Source organism: Schistocerca serialis, chromosome 6, assembly GCF_023864345.2.
Source record: "Schistocerca serialis cubense isolate TAMUIC-IGC-003099 chromosome 6, iqSchSeri2.2, whole genome shotgun sequence".
Classification (NCBI taxonomy): domain Eukaryota; kingdom Metazoa; phylum Arthropoda; class Insecta; order Orthoptera; family Acrididae; genus Schistocerca; species Schistocerca serialis.
The window spans coordinates 252177510-252198721 of NC_064643.1; positions in this window are offsets into that span (position 1 = coordinate 252177510).

Here is a 21212-nt window from a genome sequence, read left to right on the forward strand (position 1 = left end):
CTCGGTTCCAGGCATTTTCTGTGCCATACAGCTCAGATGATTTATTGAGACAGCTAAAATGCTTTCGTTACGCCAGTATTATGAACACCTCTGTTAGCATCTTTGGGGTGGCCACAGCATTGTCTTTAAGATATAGAAGAAAGAGCTTGTTCACCAAGAATTTGCAATAAACATCTTATCCAGAACTGTGATCTTCCAAAACCACTATTCCGTAGTTTTTGTGCACTACGTAAGTGGCGTAGTAAATGGTACTTTACCAGTAGTACTGCTGGCATTGGTAGGGAAAGAAATGTAAACCAGTGTAAGCCATAAACAAAGAGCCGAAGACTTCTTATTGTGTTTTGTGCGTTTAGTTGTTTTATTTGCACGTAATTAGAATCGCATATCATTTAGCGTTAGTTCTTAGTCATATTATGTCCTTTCAGAATGTAAACTGGATTTTGTAACTACTAAAAATTGTTGATAACGTAACTTCTGTGCTTTTATGTAGTCAAAGCAATTACTTTTGACCCAAGTTCAGTTTGCATCAAGCGCAGTTTGCATGCCCAAACATAAAAACAATATACGTAATCATTCTTGTTATTTCGTACTAAATAGAACGTTCTTCATCGTAATGAAAACTAATAGTTCCCTGTTGTTATTGATAATTGCTAAAATTGTTATTGAAAACTGATATTAGTTCGAAGAAGTACTGAAGCGATGCTTGACATATTTTAGCCTTTTTTCATTTTAGTAAGGAAACAAGGAAGATTCGGTTTAAAATCAAGCATGAAGCTTTATGCTCTCGTCGGTATCGAGGTCATCAGAGACGGAGCACCAGCTAAGATTGCGTCAAGGTTGGGGACGGAAATCGGCCGTGCCCTTTCAAAGGAACCATCCAGTATTTCCGTGTAGTGATTTGGGAAATTCATGTGAAATCCAAATCTGGATGGCCACACGGGGTTTGGACCATATTCCTCCCGAATGAGAGTAGAGTGTGCTAACCACTCCGACATCTAGCTCGGTTTTTATTTTACATTTTTGTTGAGGAAATTGTGTTTCCTTGCGCTTTATGATGCATATACAGTGTTTTATTTATTTTTATTACAACATACTTCTCTTTCACTTTACAAAATCAACGATTTTCGAATAAAACCTGAATGAATCACTGCCAATCTCAGTTTTGCTAAAAGTACTGCTTAATCTTAGGTAACAATGTAGAACAAACATGTTCCAAAGGTTAGGCGACCTTTTATACACTAGAGAGCCAAAGAAACTGGTACATATGCCTAATATCGTGTAGCGCACCCGCGGGCACGCAGAAATGCCGCATCATGATATGGCATGGAATAGACTAATGTCTGAAGTAGTGCTGGAGGGAATTGATACCATGAATCCTGCCGGGCTGTCCATAAATCCGAAAGAGTACGAGGGATGGAGATCTCTTCTGAAGAGCACGTTCCAAAGCATCTCAGATATGCCCTATAATGTTCACGTTTTGGGGAGTTCGCCGGCCAACGGAAATTTCTATAAGAAGACTGTTCCTGTAGTCATTCTGTAGTAATTCTGGACGTGTAGGGTGTCGCATTGTCCTGCTGGAATTGCCCAAGTTCGTCGAAATGCAAAATGGACATGAATGAGTATAGATGATCAGACAGTGCGTTTACATAAGTTTCACTTGTCAGAGTCGTATCTTGATGTTTTAGGGATCCCACATCACTTCAACTGCACACGCCCCACACCATTACAGAGCCTCAAAAAATGGTTCAAATGGCTTTGAGCACTATGGGACTCAACTTCTGAGGTCATCAGTCCCCTAGAACTTACAACTACTTAAACGTAACTAACCTAAGGACATCACACACATCCATACCCGAGGCAGAAGTCGAACCTGCGACCGTAACGGTTACGCGGTTCCAGACTGTAGCACCCAGAACTAGCGCATAGAACCGCGCTGCTGACATGTAGGGTCCATGCATTCGTGAGGTTGTCTCCATACCTGCACACGTCCATCCGCTCCATACAATTTGAAACGAGACTCGACCGTCTAGGCAACAAGTTTCCAGTCATCAACAGTCATGTGTCGGTGTTGACGGATCCTGGCGATGCATAAAGCCTTGTGTCGTGCGGTCATCATAGATAAACGAGTGGACCTTCGGTTCCGAAAGCCCACATCGATAATGTTTCGTTGAACGGTTCGCATGCTGACGCTTGTTGGTGGCCCAGTATTGAAATCTGCACTTCTGTCACGTTGAAAGATTCTCTTCTGTGGTCGCTGGTTCTGTTGTTTCAGAATCTTTTTTCGGCCGCAGTGATGTTGAAGATTTGATGCTTTACCGAATTTCTGATATTCACGGAACATTCGTGAAATGGTCTTACGGGGAAAATCCCACATCCTCGTTACCTCGGAGATGCTGTGCACTATCGCTCGTGCTACGACTATAACACCACATTCGAACTCACTTAATTCTCGATAACCTGCCACTGCGGTGGCAGTAATCGATCTAACAACTGCCCCAGACCCTTGTTGTCGTGAATAGGCGTTGCCGACCGCAGGGCCGTATTCTGCCTGTTAACATATCTCGGTTTTTGAGTACGCATACCTATACCAGTTTCTTCTGCGAATCTGTGTATATCCTCTTTTAGTTTCTAGAGAGTTCACGACATATAGTGAGACACTGACTGCTTACGAAAGAAACTGATCGCCATGGGGGTAACGACCGACAGTTATACAATACACCTAACATGCAGGTAACATGGCTACTTTCGCTTCGGTCTCTTTTCTATATGTTTTGTTTTACTATTACTCGCGTATCAACTAATGTATGAGATAAAATACGTTACTACGAAAAGAGACCCGAAATACCTTTTAGTGATGCTGTGCTATGCCTTTCTTTGGATCATTAATTTTCAACAAAACAAAATATATTATGTTCTTATTGTTCTGGATCTGGCTTTCTATTAAAGGAACATTTTTTCGTTACTGTAACTTGCTATAAAGTTCAACATATCTTCCTTACTTTATAGTTATTGAAAAGGTTAATGAAAGTTACTTCGTTATCAATACTGATGTTACAGTACGCAATGATTGTTCAACATCATAATTTTGCAGTGGATTTTTGTTAACAGTAAAACAACAATAAGTACCACGACTAACACGAGAACATGAGACTATTATCGGAGAAAAAAGATGTTTTTACTGTAAGGTTGCCAGACCAGAACTACGCACAGCAAGATTTCTTTTATGTTATGAAAGTAAATTATCTTTTTGCACTGTTAGTAATATATTATCAGCAGCCCGCGTCAACCTGTAAAACACATCATAAAATCTGCTGCTCTGCTCTGCAATTCCGAAAGCTGAAAGAAATAATTTTACTTCACTATTACCTGCCCGCTTCTTTGCGGTATGATAGATTTTATTTAATGCAATTTGAATGCGCCGCGGCAACGGCTCGTTCGTTCGTAGCGCAGCTCTGCACCACGGATAATATTTAAATAACTGAAAATGTCTTAAAGGGATGGGATAAAATACCAGGCAAGCTTATTACAAATCATAATGCAAGGTTTCACTAAGTAACTCTATTCAAAACATTTAAACAATTCAATTAATTACACACCTTTCCAAAACTTTACTTAAAGGCGTCCCTCTTACAAACTTGACAAAAGAATGCTACGCTAGCGTACAATATAACGTCACAGGCTATCCTACTCACGTAACTCCAAGAAGACCGCAGAGAAATTAATGTATGTTCTGTATTATTTATACTAGTCACATATTCTCATCTTTGTTTGATATTTATCGTCTGTGGCGGTTTCAGTACTCGCCGACACAGATATTACCTAAAGTAAATAAACAAACACAGTGCATAATTTTATACAAGAACAAAACATGATACACAATGTTTTCTCATTATTACATAATATGTCTTTTGCTAAGAGACGTTACACTACCACCTTAACCGACCAAAGATACAAGAAAAACTGCCGTAGTCTACGCTTACTTCTGGTGGTCTACGGTAGCCTAGTCTAGTTTTATAACTCTAAACTAGTCTGATGGTCATGGTAACCTAAACGAGTGGTTCCAAATCATGACACCAAAAATAAAAATAACTGATAAATATCATTTGAGCATGTTCTGCCTACGCAGCACACTCAATGTATTATGAGTTAACCGCCTCATTATGCCTTTGATGCATTCACCCCTTTGCTTGATTTGAAAAGGCAAAATCGTGAGTCGTCGGACCACACACTGTGTCTCAAGACACGTAATCCCCGTTTTCTGTGTTACGTGAAGCACTGGAACCGTGCAGTTTTACGTGGTGCTATGAACAGTAACCTTTTGCGAGGTACCCACAGAAAATCTTGTCCATTTTCCACACGAGTTGTCATTGAGGAAGCATGACTTTCCTCTACGTACGCTGTAGGTTAGGATCTGTTTACGACCACTGATCTTATGCTTTGTTCCGTGGCAGTGAACTGCAGCGCTGCCACTTTCCTTTGGGCGCTACTATGGAAATAGCAGCTGTGTCTCAGCAGTTGTGAGAGCCTTTTGCATCCGGCGGGAGCCAAAACGTCGTCAGGGGAGTTGCAACAAACAGCCTGTTTACGCACTGCGAGGCGATCCGGGTCAAGAACCGCAGTACTGAAGATCCAGAATTGGAAAAGGCTACTGCGGAAAAATCTGAGTGGCTCCCACACCGTCAGGCGATAGACTTTTTATACTGAGCGTGGTCACGAGAAGTACACCAGTACAGCAAATGAGAACCTAACCGTGTAAATACCTGTCAGTTCTAGCCAGAGGTATTCGACTCTGGCACGACCAACCATGACGAGAGGACTCCAAAAGGCGACAGAGCGCTGTGGTTCTATAAACAGCCACCGCGAGTTTGGGCCTTGCCACCTCCGGGCTGACTGTTAACGTATCTCGGTATTTGAGTACGCATACCTATACCAGTTTCTTCTGCGCATCGGAACGCCATTACAGTGCCGAAACGCCTTTCGGCTCTCTAAAGCCACAACATTCTAACCCGTGCAGCCGTTCACGACCAGGAAGGTACAGCCACCCGGAACAAGCGCTGGTTCGCGCATCCTAGTGCCGCACGCCCTCACTCACTACCGAGGTTTGACTTCACCTGCAGGTACACTACTGGCCATTAAAATTACTATACCAAGAAGATATGCAGATGATAAACGGGTATTCATTGGACAAATATATTATACTAGAACTGACATGTGATCACATGTCAAACAGAGCTTGGATGGCGTGTACAGGTACAGCTGCCCATGCAGCTTCAACACGATACCACAGTTCATCATGAGTAGTGACTGGCGTATTGTGACGAGCCAGTTGCTCCGCCACCATTGACCAAAAGTTTTCAATTGGTCAGAGATCTGGAGAATGTGATGGCCAGGAAAGCAGTCGAACGTTTTCTGTATCCAGAAAGGCCCGTACAGGACCTGCAGCATGCGGTTGTGCATTACCCTGCTGAAATATAGGGTTTCGCAATGATCGAACGAAGGGTAGAGCTACGGGTCGTAACACATCTGTAATGTAACGTCCACTGCTCAAAGTGCCGTCAATTCGAACAAGAGGTGACGGAAATGTGTAACCAATGGCACCCCATACCATCACGCCGGGTGATACGCCAGTATGGCGATGACGAATACACGCTTCCAATGTACGTTCACCGCGATGTCGCCAAACACGGATGCGACCATCATGATGGTGTAAACAGAATCTGGATTCATCCGAAGAAATGACGTTTTGCCATTCGTGCACCCAGGTTTGTCGTTGAGTACACCATCGCAGGCGCTCCTGTGTGCGTCAAGGGTAACTGTAGCCATGGTCTCCGAGCTGACAGTCCGTGCTGCAGTAAACGTCATCGAACTGTTCGTGCAGAGTTTGTTGTCTTGCAAGCGCCCCCATCTGTTGACTCAGGGATCGAGACGTGGTAGCACGATCCGTTACAGCCATGCGGATAAGATGCCCGTCATCTCGACTGCTAGTGATACGAGGCCGTTGGGATCAAGCACGGTGTTCCGTATTACCCTCCTGAACCCACCGATACCATATTCTGCTGACAGTAATTGGAAATCGACCAATGCGAGCAGCAATGTCGCGATACGATAAACCGCAATCGCGATAGGCTACAAACCGACCTTTATCAAAGTCGGAAACGCGATGGTACGCATTTCTCCTCCTTACACGAGACATCACAACAACGTTTCACAAGGCAATGCCGATCAACTGCTGTTTGTGTATGAGAAATCGGTTGGAAACTTTCCTCATGTCAGCACGTTGTAGGTGTAGCCACCGGCGCCCACCTTGTGTGAATGCTCTGAAAAGCTAATCAATTGCATATCACAGAATCTTCTCCCTGTCGTTTAAATTTCGCGTCTGTAGCACGTCATCTTCGTGGTGTAGCAATTTTAATGGCCTGCAGTGTATTACGGAGAGCTTTCACGCCACGCTGTTCCTAATCTTTGCGTCAGGATTCTTCTGGTCAGATACGTCACAGTAGACACTGGTCGACCGCTTACCTCAGTGATGCCCACATCGCATGCCAGAGAAGGCTTCGTCGCCGCGAAGCAGTGCTATATGTGTTCCCGACAGCCAACATCCTTACAAAGATATCCTGTCACTATCCAATCCTGCCACTATCCAATCCTCTGTCCTACTACAGTGCAGTACACAATTTCTTGCAGACACGTTGGAGAGTTTGCGTTGATCGTTAACAAATTGTAAAACTTCATTAAAACCTACATGTCCAAAAACTAGCAACTTTCTGTCATGCTTTTATGTCTCCATGTTGACATACGTTACTTCACTGATGCCATACAATCATCGGGCTCATACACACCTGTTTTCTGCCGGCACCTACTTCAGTGATGGGGAATGGTTGACCGTCTGCTACCACTTCCAAGCCATCCATTGCTCTCCAACACGACCAGTGGATTGCGTTAAAGGCGTTGCTAATATTTCGTCCTGCGAGCTTAAAAAATACTCACCTTAATAACGAAAATATTTCCAGATACTTTTATAATGAGAGTAAACGCTTTGAATAAATAACAAGATATACATGTAAGTGGCTTATTGTGAACAACGAGCTGAAGACAAAATTCTTGATTCAGCTCTCTGAATGCAGAAGAGAGAGACCTGAACTCTATGAGAAATATCCGTTCTATGTTTAGTGCTAATTGTTCATTTCCTATTCACAGCTAGATAGATCCTGATGCTAATTCGTCAGCTAATGAACTTCTGTCTAAAACTATGTCACTTACTGGGGGATCCCCAAACCTGCTAAAGTCTTTCCTGCAAAGTGAAGAATTTCGAAAGGGTTAGTCTCATCTGCTATTTCTAATTAATATAAAAATGCACTTCAGAGGAATCAGGTATATTCAACAGGGCAAAGAACAAATGCAGCAAATAGTTTCTAAATCATTTAATTGACGGATAATAGATTGATACAAAGAGCATAGGAAATGCATTAATTAACGTTAATTTGTGCTGGCGAAGCGCTCAAACCGTCATCAATACCAGATTAGAGATGTTGTGTATGTTTGGCTGCCATTTCTTGTTGACATTTTTTATTTTTTTCAGCAGCTATGCGAAACCAAACTCCTTTGAACTCCTTCGACGTAGCCGGAAGATTATAAGTGTCGTCTTATATCTAATATGCCCACTCTCTGTAATTTTATTAACTGAAGAGAGACTGTTCCACAGATCCTCTACGGGGGCGGCCCTTTCCAATTCCTCCTTAAGAAACAGAAATCCTTAGCTCGACACTTAACCGCTCTCTTATACTTTAGGGTAGTATCTCCATGGAAACCCACACACTGTTAAAACAGGAAAAAGAAGCCGTGGGTAGATTTCCATCTTTTTATGAGAGAGCCTCCAGGATTTTACGAGTAGACTGTGGTGGCGTTCTCCAAGGAATCACGTAGTAATACTTAATAGGCGAAGATTTCATGGGCTAGTTGTTAATATCTAAAACAGAGGGTGCGGTTATTCGTCCTCTACCTCGTGACACGTGGTACTTATTGGAATCAAGAAAAACTTGCAAGTGAGGACACACCAATATAACTTTTAATAAATATTCACAATGCGGGGCCACAGTCATAATATATTTCTTTAAAGTCAGCACCGCCATTAGATTGTTGTTTATTTACAGTGCTACATTTACACTTACACAATCATGATTTCGCCTTGAAAGTGCCATTATCAAGTGTTTTAATTGTTATAAATTGCCTCAGATGGCATACTGTCATACTGTCGTATAGTCGTACAGTATGCCATCCCAGGCAATTTATAACACTTAAAACACTAGATAATTGCACTTTCAAGCCGAAATCATTATTATGTAAGTGTAAATGTAACAAAAAAATGGCTCTGAGCACTATGGGACTTAACATCTATGGTCATCAGTCCCCTAGAACTTAGTACTACTTAAACCTAACTAACCTAAGGACATCACACACATCCATGCCCGAGGCAGGATTCGAACCTGCGACCATAGCAGTCGCGGGGCTCCGGACTGAGGTAAATGTAACACTGTAAATAAACAACAGTCTAATGGTAGTACTGACTATAAAGCAATATGACTTCCTTTTCACACAACCTGTTTATTTGACAATATAACCATAATTTTTTTGTTTCTTTCCCAAATGAACAAATTTGCAAAATTCTTTTTCCCTAAAACCATAAGATGAATAAGCTTTTGCAAAAGAAATCAAAACATCAAACCATATGACAATTATTAGAAGACGGTCGGACCTGCAGACTTCCTGTTATCGGATAAAAAAGTGCTGTCTACTACCGCGATGGACACTGTCTCTTTTATCCAAGTTGTTGACAAGAATAGTATGCAGGAGAAAGGGAACGAAAATTAACGATCTGTTAGTTTAGATTTAGGAAAAGTAAAGATAGCAGAGAGGCAGTTCTGACGTTGCGGTTGATAATAATAGCAAAAGTAATAAATATTCAAGACACATCCATAGGAGTCATCGACGAAGAAAAATGGTGCAAAATGCTGGAAATTCTGCAAAAAAAAGGGGTAATCTTTAGGGAAAGACGGGTAATACACAGTACGAAGAGGAGAAAAGACACTCAGTAATGCTGCAAGGACAGGAACGAAGAGCTCGGATAAAAAACGGTGTGCGAGAGGGAAGTAGCCTTTTTTCCCCTACTGTTCAGTCTACACATCCAAGATACAATGACGGAAGTAAAAGAAAGATTCGAGAATGGAATTGAAATTCAGTGTGAAAGGATATCAATGAGAAGGCTAGACGTTAACATTCTTATCTTCAGAGATAGTGAAGAAGAATTCGAAGATTTTTTGAATGAAATGAACAATGTGATGAATAAAAAACGTGGATTGAGAGTAAATCTAAGAAAGTAGCAAGAAGTAACAGAAATGAGAACATCGATAAACTTAACATCAAGATTGCTGTTCAGGAAGTAGATGAAGTTAATCAGTTCTACTAACTACGCAGCAAATTAACCCGACTGGCGAAGCAAGGACGACAGAAAAAGTACACTACCACTGGCAAAAAGCGCATTTGTGGCCAAAAGAAGTCTACTAGTATGAAACATACTAATATCAAACATAGGCCTCAATTCGAGGAGTAAATGGCTGAGAATATACCTTAGGAGCACAGCACTCTATTTTAGTGAAACATGGACTGTCAGAAGCCAGGAAAAGAATGGAATCGAAGTAATTGAGATGTGGTGCTACAGAAGAATGTCGAAAATTAGGTGGACTGATAATGTGAAGAATGAGGAGATTCTCCGGAGAGCTGGCGAGGAAAGGAATATATGCAAAATGCTGACAATTGGAAGGGACAGGATGGTACGACATCAGTTAAGATATCACAGAATAACTGGAGTGGTACCAGGCTGAGCTGTAGAGGGCAAAATCTGTAGAGGAAGACAGAGACTGAAATATATCAAGCAAGTAACTGTGGATATCTGTTGCAAGTGCTACTCTGGTATGAAGAGGTGGGCACAGGAAAGGAACCCGTGGCGAGCCACAAAAAATTATGCCGTGCACTGGTAGTGAAACAGTTTTATGTGGACTACAAGAATTACAGTGCTGCACAGACAGAGCATCATTGACTGAAAAGTCTGAGGAGAAGTCCGAAGTCGTTAGATGGTTTAAAGAAGATGATGATAAAATTCGAAATAAAAGGATGAGCTTGGCGTGACGGCCGGAGGAGGAAGTTGTCCTATCTGGGTGAAGGTCATGGATGAGTCTGCTGTTGCTGTAACTGACAGTGCAGCACGCGCCTGGGTAGTGCAAGTGATCTTGCGATGTCACGAGATTTGTCCATGTCTCACGGTCAATAGCGTGGCTAGTTTTGCGGTCTACATTACCCCGGTACCCTTACAAGATCCCGACGGTGCATCGACTGAAGCCTCATGATTCGCTGCAATTATCCCAATTTGCTCTTCAGTTTCTTGGCCAGATCGAGGTTGAGACATGTAGCTGGCAATATTCTGTAGCGTGACAAGGGACATTTTACACCACAGTGTACAGACAAAACGTAGAAACTCCGAATTTGGAACACTGCTAAACCACATGTTGTGCACAATTAGCCACTGCACTCGCGATATGGACTGTGTAGTGTGAATTCACAAGCACTCTTATTCTCCATCAGTTCTTCTTTCAAGACCGTGGTGTCTGCACCTCATAGAGACAGCATGTGATTCATGCTTTGGAAGAGCGCAACTGTGGTGTGGAAAACGCTGTTTTCATCCAAGAAGGTTAATAATGAAACCAACATCTATGCCTTTCTCAATCGTCTGACCTTTCCTGCCCACGTCCTGTTCATAACCCAGTAAATATTAAAGCATTTGTAAACGTCTTTCTTGCATGCACAGTGTCTGATTTGCACCTAGTGACCAAAATGTGAAGTAATTTTTTTCTAAGTTAATCGGTTCTGCATTAACGCATTAGCATATCTTCCAAATTTCAGTGCCAAATGGTAACTGAAGCCCACACTACACCTCAGTAGACAGCTGCGTTTTAATTACAAACGGCCGATACCATTGGCTATCAGAGAGGAAATTCCTTATGTGAATACTGCAATTTCATACTATCCCCACAGGTACAGTCATTCAACTTACCTAATTGCTGCTACAGTCCAATAAAAATGGTTCAAATGGCTCTGAGCACTATGGGACTTAATATCTGAGGCCATCAGTCCCCTAGAACTTAGAACTACTTAAACCTTACTAACCTAAGGACATCACGCACATCCATGCCCGAGGCAGAATTCGAAGCTGCGACCGTAGCAGCAGCGCCGTTCGGGACTGAAGCGCCTAGATCCTTTCTACCACAGCGGCCGACTGCTGCAGTCAACATTTAGTGTTGGTTCTATGACACTTACTGAAGAACAAATTTTTACGAAGTGCGTGGGGTTTTTCGCATCCAGATGAGAGAACGACACACTGATGTCGACTGCAATCGTTACTTTTACTATCATTTTAGCGATGAATGTCTGTTCACAAACATACAATCCCACTGCAATCTACTCATACTGCAATTTACTTGCAGCTTTAATTCACAAGCAGCTGTATATTGTATTGAAATATACCATAATAATAATAAGAAAATACTTTGTAATGAAGGGAAATATCAGAAATTGATCTGCTGCTCATAATGGATTCCAGACTTTTTCTACAGAAGTTCTTTTGATTTTTCCGAATGAAACTGAGATATCCACAGCTTCGTGCTGGCTGTGAATCGCGGTAGGGGAACAGAATTCAATAGCTGTGCCTCCACATACTTCGGCTACACTATGATATAAATGACATATTGTGCAAACTATATGCTACATTACCGAGCGACTGGCCCAGATCAAATAGTCCACCAGAGTCACAGGGCTGGCATCATTGCAGTGTTTGATATGGTACTCTCCCATTAGTAAGGAACTTAAGGCCTCATTCTATAAACAGTGTTCCTCTGTCGTAACTACTTGCTGATAGTTTCCAGAGCATGAATACTAAATCAGGAAGAGAATGTAAATTTGGCAATAGTTACCTGCAGGAGCGCCAATTGTAAAGTAGCCACCGTTCTCATCATACTGCACCCAGATATTTTGTGCTTCTTAATCATCTGCAAGTGAAATTTTGTTTGGACTTTGGTGATAAAGTCTTGGTAGTATGGGAAGCGAGCAGAGCTGCAGTTGATAGGCAAGAAGCGGGTGGCTGTTCCCACAGGTTGTCCTGCGAAGGAGTGGCCTGTTGCCAACTGCAACAGATGTTATGGCGTTAGAACACTGAAGAGTGACGGTCTGTGGTCCTTGTGGGAAGATGTACTGGGAAAAAATAGCTCCAGAGCTAGAATGAAAATTTTTATTACAAATATTAAATAAAAAGTTGCTGAAGTATTTTTTTTAATTACCTGAGAAGTAAAACCTTTATGAGAAACTAACGGCAAACTGTCGAGTTAGCAGCAGCCGAAGGTGGCACGAAGGTTGCCGAAAATGTAACACTTGTTCAGCATGGGGTAGATAAAAGTGGATCATTTGAGTGGATATGATTGGATGTGAGATGATATGCATATTACCACACACTGTGTTGCGCACATCATGTGTACGCCCGCCACGTGATCCAAACCAAATCAGACCTTAGGGTGGGCTGTGTCACTGTGAGTGGAGTAGTACAAAGTGGACGATGGTACTCACAATGGAGCAGCGTGTGTTCATTGTGTAAAGTTACGTGGCAACGAAGTCATGGAAACGGTGGAATCGTGTCAAGGTGCCAACAGAAACTTCCACACAACGCTTATTCTCAAAATGGCGTCAAATGGGTTTTGTTTTGAACAAGTCAAAAAACATTTCGAAACGTGCCCGCACACCAGAAAATGAGGCTGCGGTTCACAAGAAAAGGCTTGAGAGTCCTAGGAAATTAAAACAACACATGTCACAAGTGAGCGGCATATCGTGTCGATCAAGAAGACGAATGCTCCACCTGGACCAGGACAAGTGTCCTTACCCAAAACCTGTTGTTCATGGAGAAAAAATAGCAAATGTTCCTCAGCGCCTACAGTTTTGTAGATCGCTGTTCATTGAGATAGCAATAAATGGCTTTGACATGGATTGATTCTTTGTGTCTGATAAAGCCTGGTGTTATGTGAGTGGTTAAGTGAACTCACAGAACCATCCGCTGTGGGCAGTGGAGAATCTGCATCAATTCCACAAAAGAGCGTTGCCTCTTCAGAAGATTGAGGTTCGGTGTGCAGTGTCTGCAAGTCTAGTTACTGGTCCCGTCTTCTTTCATCAGACGCTGACTTCGGCGCGTTACATTGTCAACATTGTGAAACTATGGCAGCATTAAATGAGGAGGAAAAGACCCATAGTTACTTCCAACAGGGTAGACCAAATGCGCATACAGTCATCAGAACCTTGGAGCACATTTACACAATCTTCACACCTGACAGGGTCGCCAGCAGAGACCACTCTGGTCGTGGCCCTAGCTGGCCACCCAGGTCACCTGATCTATCAGTGTGCAATTACTTTGTGTTTCGAGCCCTCAAGTCTAAGGTATATCGCAACAAAACTCGTAATTTTCAAGAGCTGCGCAGAGTATTTCGGCTGACACTGCAGCAATTCCAGCAGTCCAGCTTCGATCCCTTCAACAATTTGCTGACTAGGGCTCAAAAGAGCGAACGGATGAAATGTGCACACTTTCAGCCATACTCACGTTAGTACTGTATTTCCTTTCCTCTGCTGTGTTTCATTGTACCCGGGACTACGTTCTATGGGCCACTTTTATTTGACCCATCCTGTATTTAGCGCACTAGGAAGTAAATCGTGGCATATGTTTAATTCAAGTTGTTCCAGTGCCGCTTATGATGAACTTGTCATTGCAACAAGTTTACTGATGTCGTCATTTTCCGAAGCAGGCACGTAAATTTTCATAATTGTTTGCCAGTTTGACATCCACAACTGTTAAAAGTAATGATAGTGATTTAAACATCCGCTGCAGTTTACACTTATCTATTGACTGAAATTTTTACAATGACTTCAGTCTATAAATATCTGTAGAGCAAATGTTTTAAGCATGGAAAAATAATAAAATAATAACAATAACTGTTATTTTAAAATTCAGTTTAATTACTTTCATCGTATGGCCATTTCTGTAAACTATTACGTTCCACTAGGTTCTATCCCATGCGGAAGCCGTTCTGCCCAGGGACGGTATTTATTTCAAGTAATAGATGGAACAACAATCAGTCGCAAATAATGTTCATTGCATATCCAGATTTTGGCCACTGCGTGGTAATCTTTAGTGTTAAAGGACATGTAAAAAACCAGTCACGATAAGGTACCATGCATTACTAAATGTGGAGCTGTATAAGCCTCACATGTCATAAAATACATACCAAATGTAAGTTAAAAAATTAAAACATAATAATTTGCACACAGTCCCGACTGGACTATTCATTTCTAAGATTGAGTTCACACTGAGACTGATGTTTACAGTTATGCCAAAAGACTATTTTTATGTGGCATTTAACTTCGATTCATCACTCAAAATATTTCAAAACTGAAGAAGCTTTATCTTGTTTTTCACTGTTGTGAACTGAATAACGTAAAGATGTGTACATTTCATGTGGTAGATGCGTCGTGATTTTGCTGACTTTTAAGTGCAAGTATTCAATGTCAGCACTTTTAATTCAGCCTCGAGAGCAGTCGAAAATAAAGCATGAATTATATCACGAAAGACTACAGCTCGAGGGAAATTATGTCTATTAATCTCAAAGTAGAAGGAATTTTAAAGTTTTGTTACACACACAAGGTTGTTATTGGGATTTTTTTACTCAACATTATCCCAATGAAAAGAATGACAAAACAGGGTCAATCTAAAGTTTACAGATGTTTCTGAACAAACAGAAACAAGTTTGAACTTACTGGTTCTGGATGCATACCAGTTGATAATGAAGTGCAATCAAGAAAACCTATTATTGATATAAGGCTCACAAAACTTAAATTAATGGCGACTAGAAATTTGTTGTAATGCACCAGGCAAAGAACTAGTCGCCCCAGAAGACATGGAGCTAATAGCCCCACCTCTAGCATTGATAATGGTTTCTATTTTGTGAGGAAGTTAGTTCACTTTTCTTCAATCTGAAGCCACGACTAGATAGTTAGATGCCACAGAACAACCAAAGCAGGGGAGTATTGCTTGGTAGGTTTTAGCCAAATATTTTCTGTTGGAATAAGATTGGATAACACAATTGGTCAGCAGAGGCAACGCAGGGTGTGTGAGTGTTTGTCAAACCAGGAACATATGCTTTCAGCAGTGTGAACATAGCTGTCAACATCATGGACTATTTCACTGCACACTCTTCAGTATCGTGTAGAAGGAAGACCAAACGACCTTCAATTAGACTGTTAAAATCAGGTTCATGTTCACACGAAGATAGTCAGTTCCTAAACTAAGGTATGAAGATCACGCCATGAACTTCAAAGACCAACACCCATAGTGAGGCACAGCCACCAAACATGCAAAATCAAACGAATCATTGGGCCTCCAATGCACTTGGCACATTGAATCTCAAATCAAGGGAGGCAAAATCATGACTCTTTTTTGACGCAGAGAACTTATGCTCATACATGGACTGTTATTTTGGAGGGTTCTTTCAGTTCTACGTCAGAAACTTCGATTGGGAATGGGAGACTGGAATTATTTTATTTGTAGAACAATGTTATCCACCGTACCAAAATAAGTTTGTGTGTGTGTGTGTGTGTGTGTGTGTGTCTGTGTGTGTGTGTGTGTGTGTGTGTGTGGTGTATTTGTGTGGCCTGGTGTCTGTCCATTATGATATTCCTCCGACCACTATTATTAGGCCATGTTGTGCATCTACGAATCTTATAACATATCTTCTATCCATGTTAGAAAGTCGTCATTAAGAAATCAACAAGCCTTTCTTTACAGTGTGGCCACAGGTCCACCCAGACAGGATGACTCATATATTCACATCGACAAGTCTAACTGTCGTGATTCTGTTATACGACTTACTGGAATACATAAACACACACACACACACACACACACACACACACACACACACACACGCACGCAAGCAAGCACGCACGCACAGGCCCATCACTTCGCTGTTACGACGTATGACAGCTGTGGAGGTCACATGATCATCTGATACCAGTTCTACACCATTCACAGTCTTCTCGACGATTGCTGTTAGTAGAAATAATGTGTAGATTAAAGCTCACTTTATTCTTAGAAAAAATTGCATAAATCACAGAATCTCCTCAGAATTTCGTCATTTATGTCATTTTTCCTATACAAAAACTAGCCTTCAGCCTACAAATTATTTCTGCTACTGTGCTTTCTTTCAAATCATTCACTACACCCTAAGAATATTAAAAAAGTAACAGGAATATTACTTTTAGAATTTTATTTTAATAGTAGTGCGTTTATTGGGTGCCCCTGGGAGACAAAAAAGTGGTGCCAGCACAGCAGTGAGTAAGAATAATAACATTAGATATATTAATTAAACTAAAAATTCAAATTCATGATATTCATTAGTATTGGTTTTCATTTTCATTAATTCACTATATCTAAATTTAGTTAATGTCCATCTTCAAAAATTTAAAATCTCAGTTAATTATTAATTTAAAGTATCTATCTGGTAAAAGAATCATAAACTCATTGTTACGATTCATACAAACTTTATCTCTATATCTAGTACTGAAATATTCATATTGAGTGAGCTTATAGCAAACATTAACTTCTAGCTCACTACGTTTTGTAAGCAAATCAGCATTGCTGAGCATCTTGAATAGGGGTATGATTTACTCTATATAGAAAAACTTTTTATTCATAAAATTAAATTTAGTTTTTCTACTTCTTTATTTTTATCTCCACTGTAAAATTTTTCTGTATAAAAGTGCAACTCAGAAATCAACAATGAGAAACCTGTAAGGGTTTATGCAGTTAAAGAGATAGCAGAACTTAGCTGTAATAAACTTGACTTATATTAATCACTTTTTAGAGATTAGGAAGAAGAAGAGATTCCAGATTTTGATGTCGATAGTGATGAAGAAGGTGGTAGTGGCAGTGCATAATGTCTGCATAGCAATGTATCTACGTTATTTTACAAAAGGTATCTTTGATCATCATGAGAACTCAATCCTTTACTACTTACCTTAACTCAATAAATTAAATGTTTAATGTTTTGTATTATATTCATAATTGTGTATTGTTCATAATGATTAAACAAACAACCTTCACAATTTTCTCAGCTTATTATAGTTTTAACAACACATTCCATTTCTGCTTCTGATATTTTCTCCTCCTGGTCACCAACTTGATAAGCTCTTACACTCAAACCACAAAACTGTTCCATTATTTTCCCCTTATATCCATCTTCCATTTTCTTAAAACTTTATTGTTTTCTTGTGGAATATTGTATGGGTTTTCTGTTGGATAGTCGATAGTTACAATTTATCAATGACTGATTACCTTCATAGCAATCTACAATCTGTATGACGTATTCATGAGTGTATGTATCTCCATAGCAAAGCTCATTAATTTCACCACATTTTGGTTCCATATCCCTATAGGGAAAATAAATCATCAGTTCATTAGGTAAATCAAATATACTCATACCAATGTTAGTGGGTATATTAAAATTAATTTTAGTTTTATTCATGCAAACTGCTGCAATATGTTCATTAAATCTTGTTCTTTCTTTAAAGTTAGGCTTTCCCATTAGTGTGTAACATCCTTTTCCATCTGCCACTAAATTTATACCCTCTCTCTTTCCAATATTTCCCATCTTTTTGAAATACTGAATAATTCATCAACTTGTAGCAATTTTTTCACACGATCATCCTTTGCTTTCATCCTCAGATCAGTACTCAAATCAACATATTTTTCCATACTGTTTAAATTTAAAAATGTTATTTATTTTTGTTATCTTCATTCCTAGAGACAGATAGTGTTTAATCCTGTGCAATCAACAACATGCACTCTTTAGTTGAAAGCAAAATCTCATTTTTGGGAGCTAATAATAAATTTTCATGTAACTGATGCTGTTCTCTAGGATATTCTAGATCTACCTGAAATATGTATCCAGTTCCAAAAGTGTCTGTCACATGACTTATATTTTTAAAATCAATAGAATCTGGATCGCCCCATTCAAATACCACATATGATAAACACTGAATCATAGCATAGCCATACAGATTGTTTCTATCCATATATGCCAAATATTTTCATATCTTGTTGAAATCGTAAGTTTCCATATATTTATATTTTTCCTTCATATATCTTTTGCAGATCTGGAATATACCACCTCTTATTATTTTTCTCCCACTTGAATCACATCACAATGTCCACACAAGGTGGTGCACAATGGATTCTCATTATCTGGCCATCCTGATTTAGGTTTTTATTGATTTCCCTAAATCGCTTTAGGCAAATGCCAGGATGGTGCCTTTGAAAGGGCATGTCCACTTCCCTGCTCCACCCTTCCCTAATCTTATGGGACTGATGAACTCACTGTTTGTCCCCTTCTCCCAACACAACCAACCAACCAACAAGTCATATCGTAATTATGCAATAATTCAAATGGATTTCGAGTCATTTTTTGCATTCCATCCCAAGGGAAACCAGGTGCAGTAAAGAACCAAGCTGGAACCAAATTTTATGGTTTCATAAAGGTTTTCCCACAGTTTTCAAAAGCACCAGCCAACAACAAAACGTCACTTATAAGATACAGATTTTAATATTCAACTGGATTTTTATGGTAATTTTTTTCCAAAATTATTTTTCTTGGTTATAATCTTCATCACTTATTTCACAAACACTCATTGTGTTGGAAAGTTCTTGTATGTTTGTTTTATTTCTTCTCCAGGTATCCATATAATCATAGAGACAGACACCTTTCTTGATTACCCGACTGACAAGATAATCTAGAATGATACTTCTCATTGATGGTCCTTTGATTCTGTTTCAGATTTGATGAAAGTGTGTCAAGACTTGAAGCCATGAATCTAAATGGATGTATATGTCTTTACTCGCAAATCCTTTACACAAGCAAACAATTGGCTAGCCATGTCATCTTGCTTGTTAGTAACAGGGAGATGCCTCAAATGAGAGATATGGCTACCCCAATTAAAAAGTTGAGCCTGTACTCTCGCTATCACCTTGCGGCTCGCCTGATCCACTTTAAGAAATTGAATATTACGACTAAGCTCACTGAGAACACTAGAATAAGTAGAAAGCACAGCACCTACCTCGCCAATCAAATCGAAAGGAACATGAACGGACTGTCGCAGCAACGCCACCATATATTGGTTGCCGCAGTAACTCGTATTCAAATTGGTTGCTTTCTAAATAGGCCAGACCAGTGCAACTTCTGGGAGCCATCTCCCGCGGTATCCCCCTACAAAACCACAACAAACAATAGACAACAATATTAACCAGTAACACAATTCAGTAATGAAGCCACGAGTGATATCAACATGGAGAACACAAACTCTCCCCCCTCTTTCACACAATGGAACAACCACGCTCTGCAGCTACTACTGCAGTGTCCTTCATCGCTGGCGGCAGGAATTCAAGGAAGGGCCGAGCACATGTTCAACATCACTTGTGGTTCACAGCCTCTAGATTTATTTCGTGAAAACGTTTAAAATTTTCCTGTACAATGGAATGAAGCGAAAAGCTAGTTAACAACAACCAATAATCAATGAGCGCCAGAATGGTTAAAAATTTGCTTTAAAATTTATCTCTTTTTTTAAAAAAAGCAATTAAAGCAAGATCAGTATCAATAATCACAGAGCGCCAGAAGGCTTAGAGATTACTCTAAAAGTCTCTCTTAAAAAAAGATTCGTAACAAGATAACACTCAGTAATCACTAAGCCCCAGAAGGCTTACAAATTGCCTTGAAATTATTAAATATTACAATAACGTCATCATCAATAAAGAGCACCAGAATGCGAAGACATATCCCTTTAAAAAAATTAAAAAGAAATGCTTTAACAGATGTAGGTCAAGATACTTTACAATTCTTCCAAAACCATTTAAGAGAGTAAATACCCCGCTTCAAAACAACTAAGCCACAGTGGTGACTACCGGAATACAATAGTCCAATGGCTTGAAACCTTACTATCTGCGCATTTTTGAAGCTTGATTCCAGGAGGGGAAATAAGGCAAGGGCACATGTTATGAGGGGCGGAAAATGAAGATCCCAGTGTTAGAGCGACGCAGTAAGCATAAGAACTTAAGCGCCGACGACCCGCAACCGTGACTCGGCATGGAATAGCGGGGTCCTAGTACAGGTATCCACGAAGAAGCGGGCCCGCTTCCTCTCCCGTCGTCAAATCACGTGTTGGGTGATACACGCCTGAACAGTTCGTCGGTCGGTTGGACAACCAGGAGCTGGCATACAGAATGGCTTACTAGCCCAGCCTGCAAAACTAAAAACCAGATATTAATGTTAGATCAACTTGGACAGTAACCATGTAAAACGCAACAATAGTTCACCACTTGAATCTGCTGCAAATTTGTTCCCTTTTGAAGACAAACACTTAAGTAAAATAATAGCTCTTAAGTCCACGAGATAATCAAAGATAACTGCAATAAAACTATTATCTGTCCACAGAATTCTGAAAATATTTATAGACTGACAAACATTTAAACAGGAGGGTAATATTTAAACACAAGATTAATGCAAGGTAATTGCAACAACTTGCCTCCACGAATCCAACATTTAAGCATCGTTGAGATTGACTGATCTTTCAAAAATTTCAGTAGATACAAATACTGCACCTTCCTAACATAGGACACTCATCAGCAGTCCATAGTGTCCACTACTTGACAGCCATCTCCCTGTGTGACTAGAAATAATGGACACACCATCGGATGGCCAGTGTAAGTTTGGAACACAATTTAAAACATGAATTTTTAGATCTCGGCCCAATAGCTGCCCTTTCTAGCTCTGTAGGAGTCCTATTACTTGGACCACTTGGCAGATCCAGGCAAAAACAATACCATAAGCAACTCAAACATTACTTAAACCAGTCACCGTACAGCAACACAAACGAATTGCTAGTAATGAGGGTACACAGAACTCAGAAGTGGCCAAAAGACTCAATACACTTCTTCCGCTGAGACGAATGACCGACCAGCCAACGATTATTACCGATGAAATCACAGCCGAGGGAAAACGTTGCTACTGAATCGCCAAATGACACCT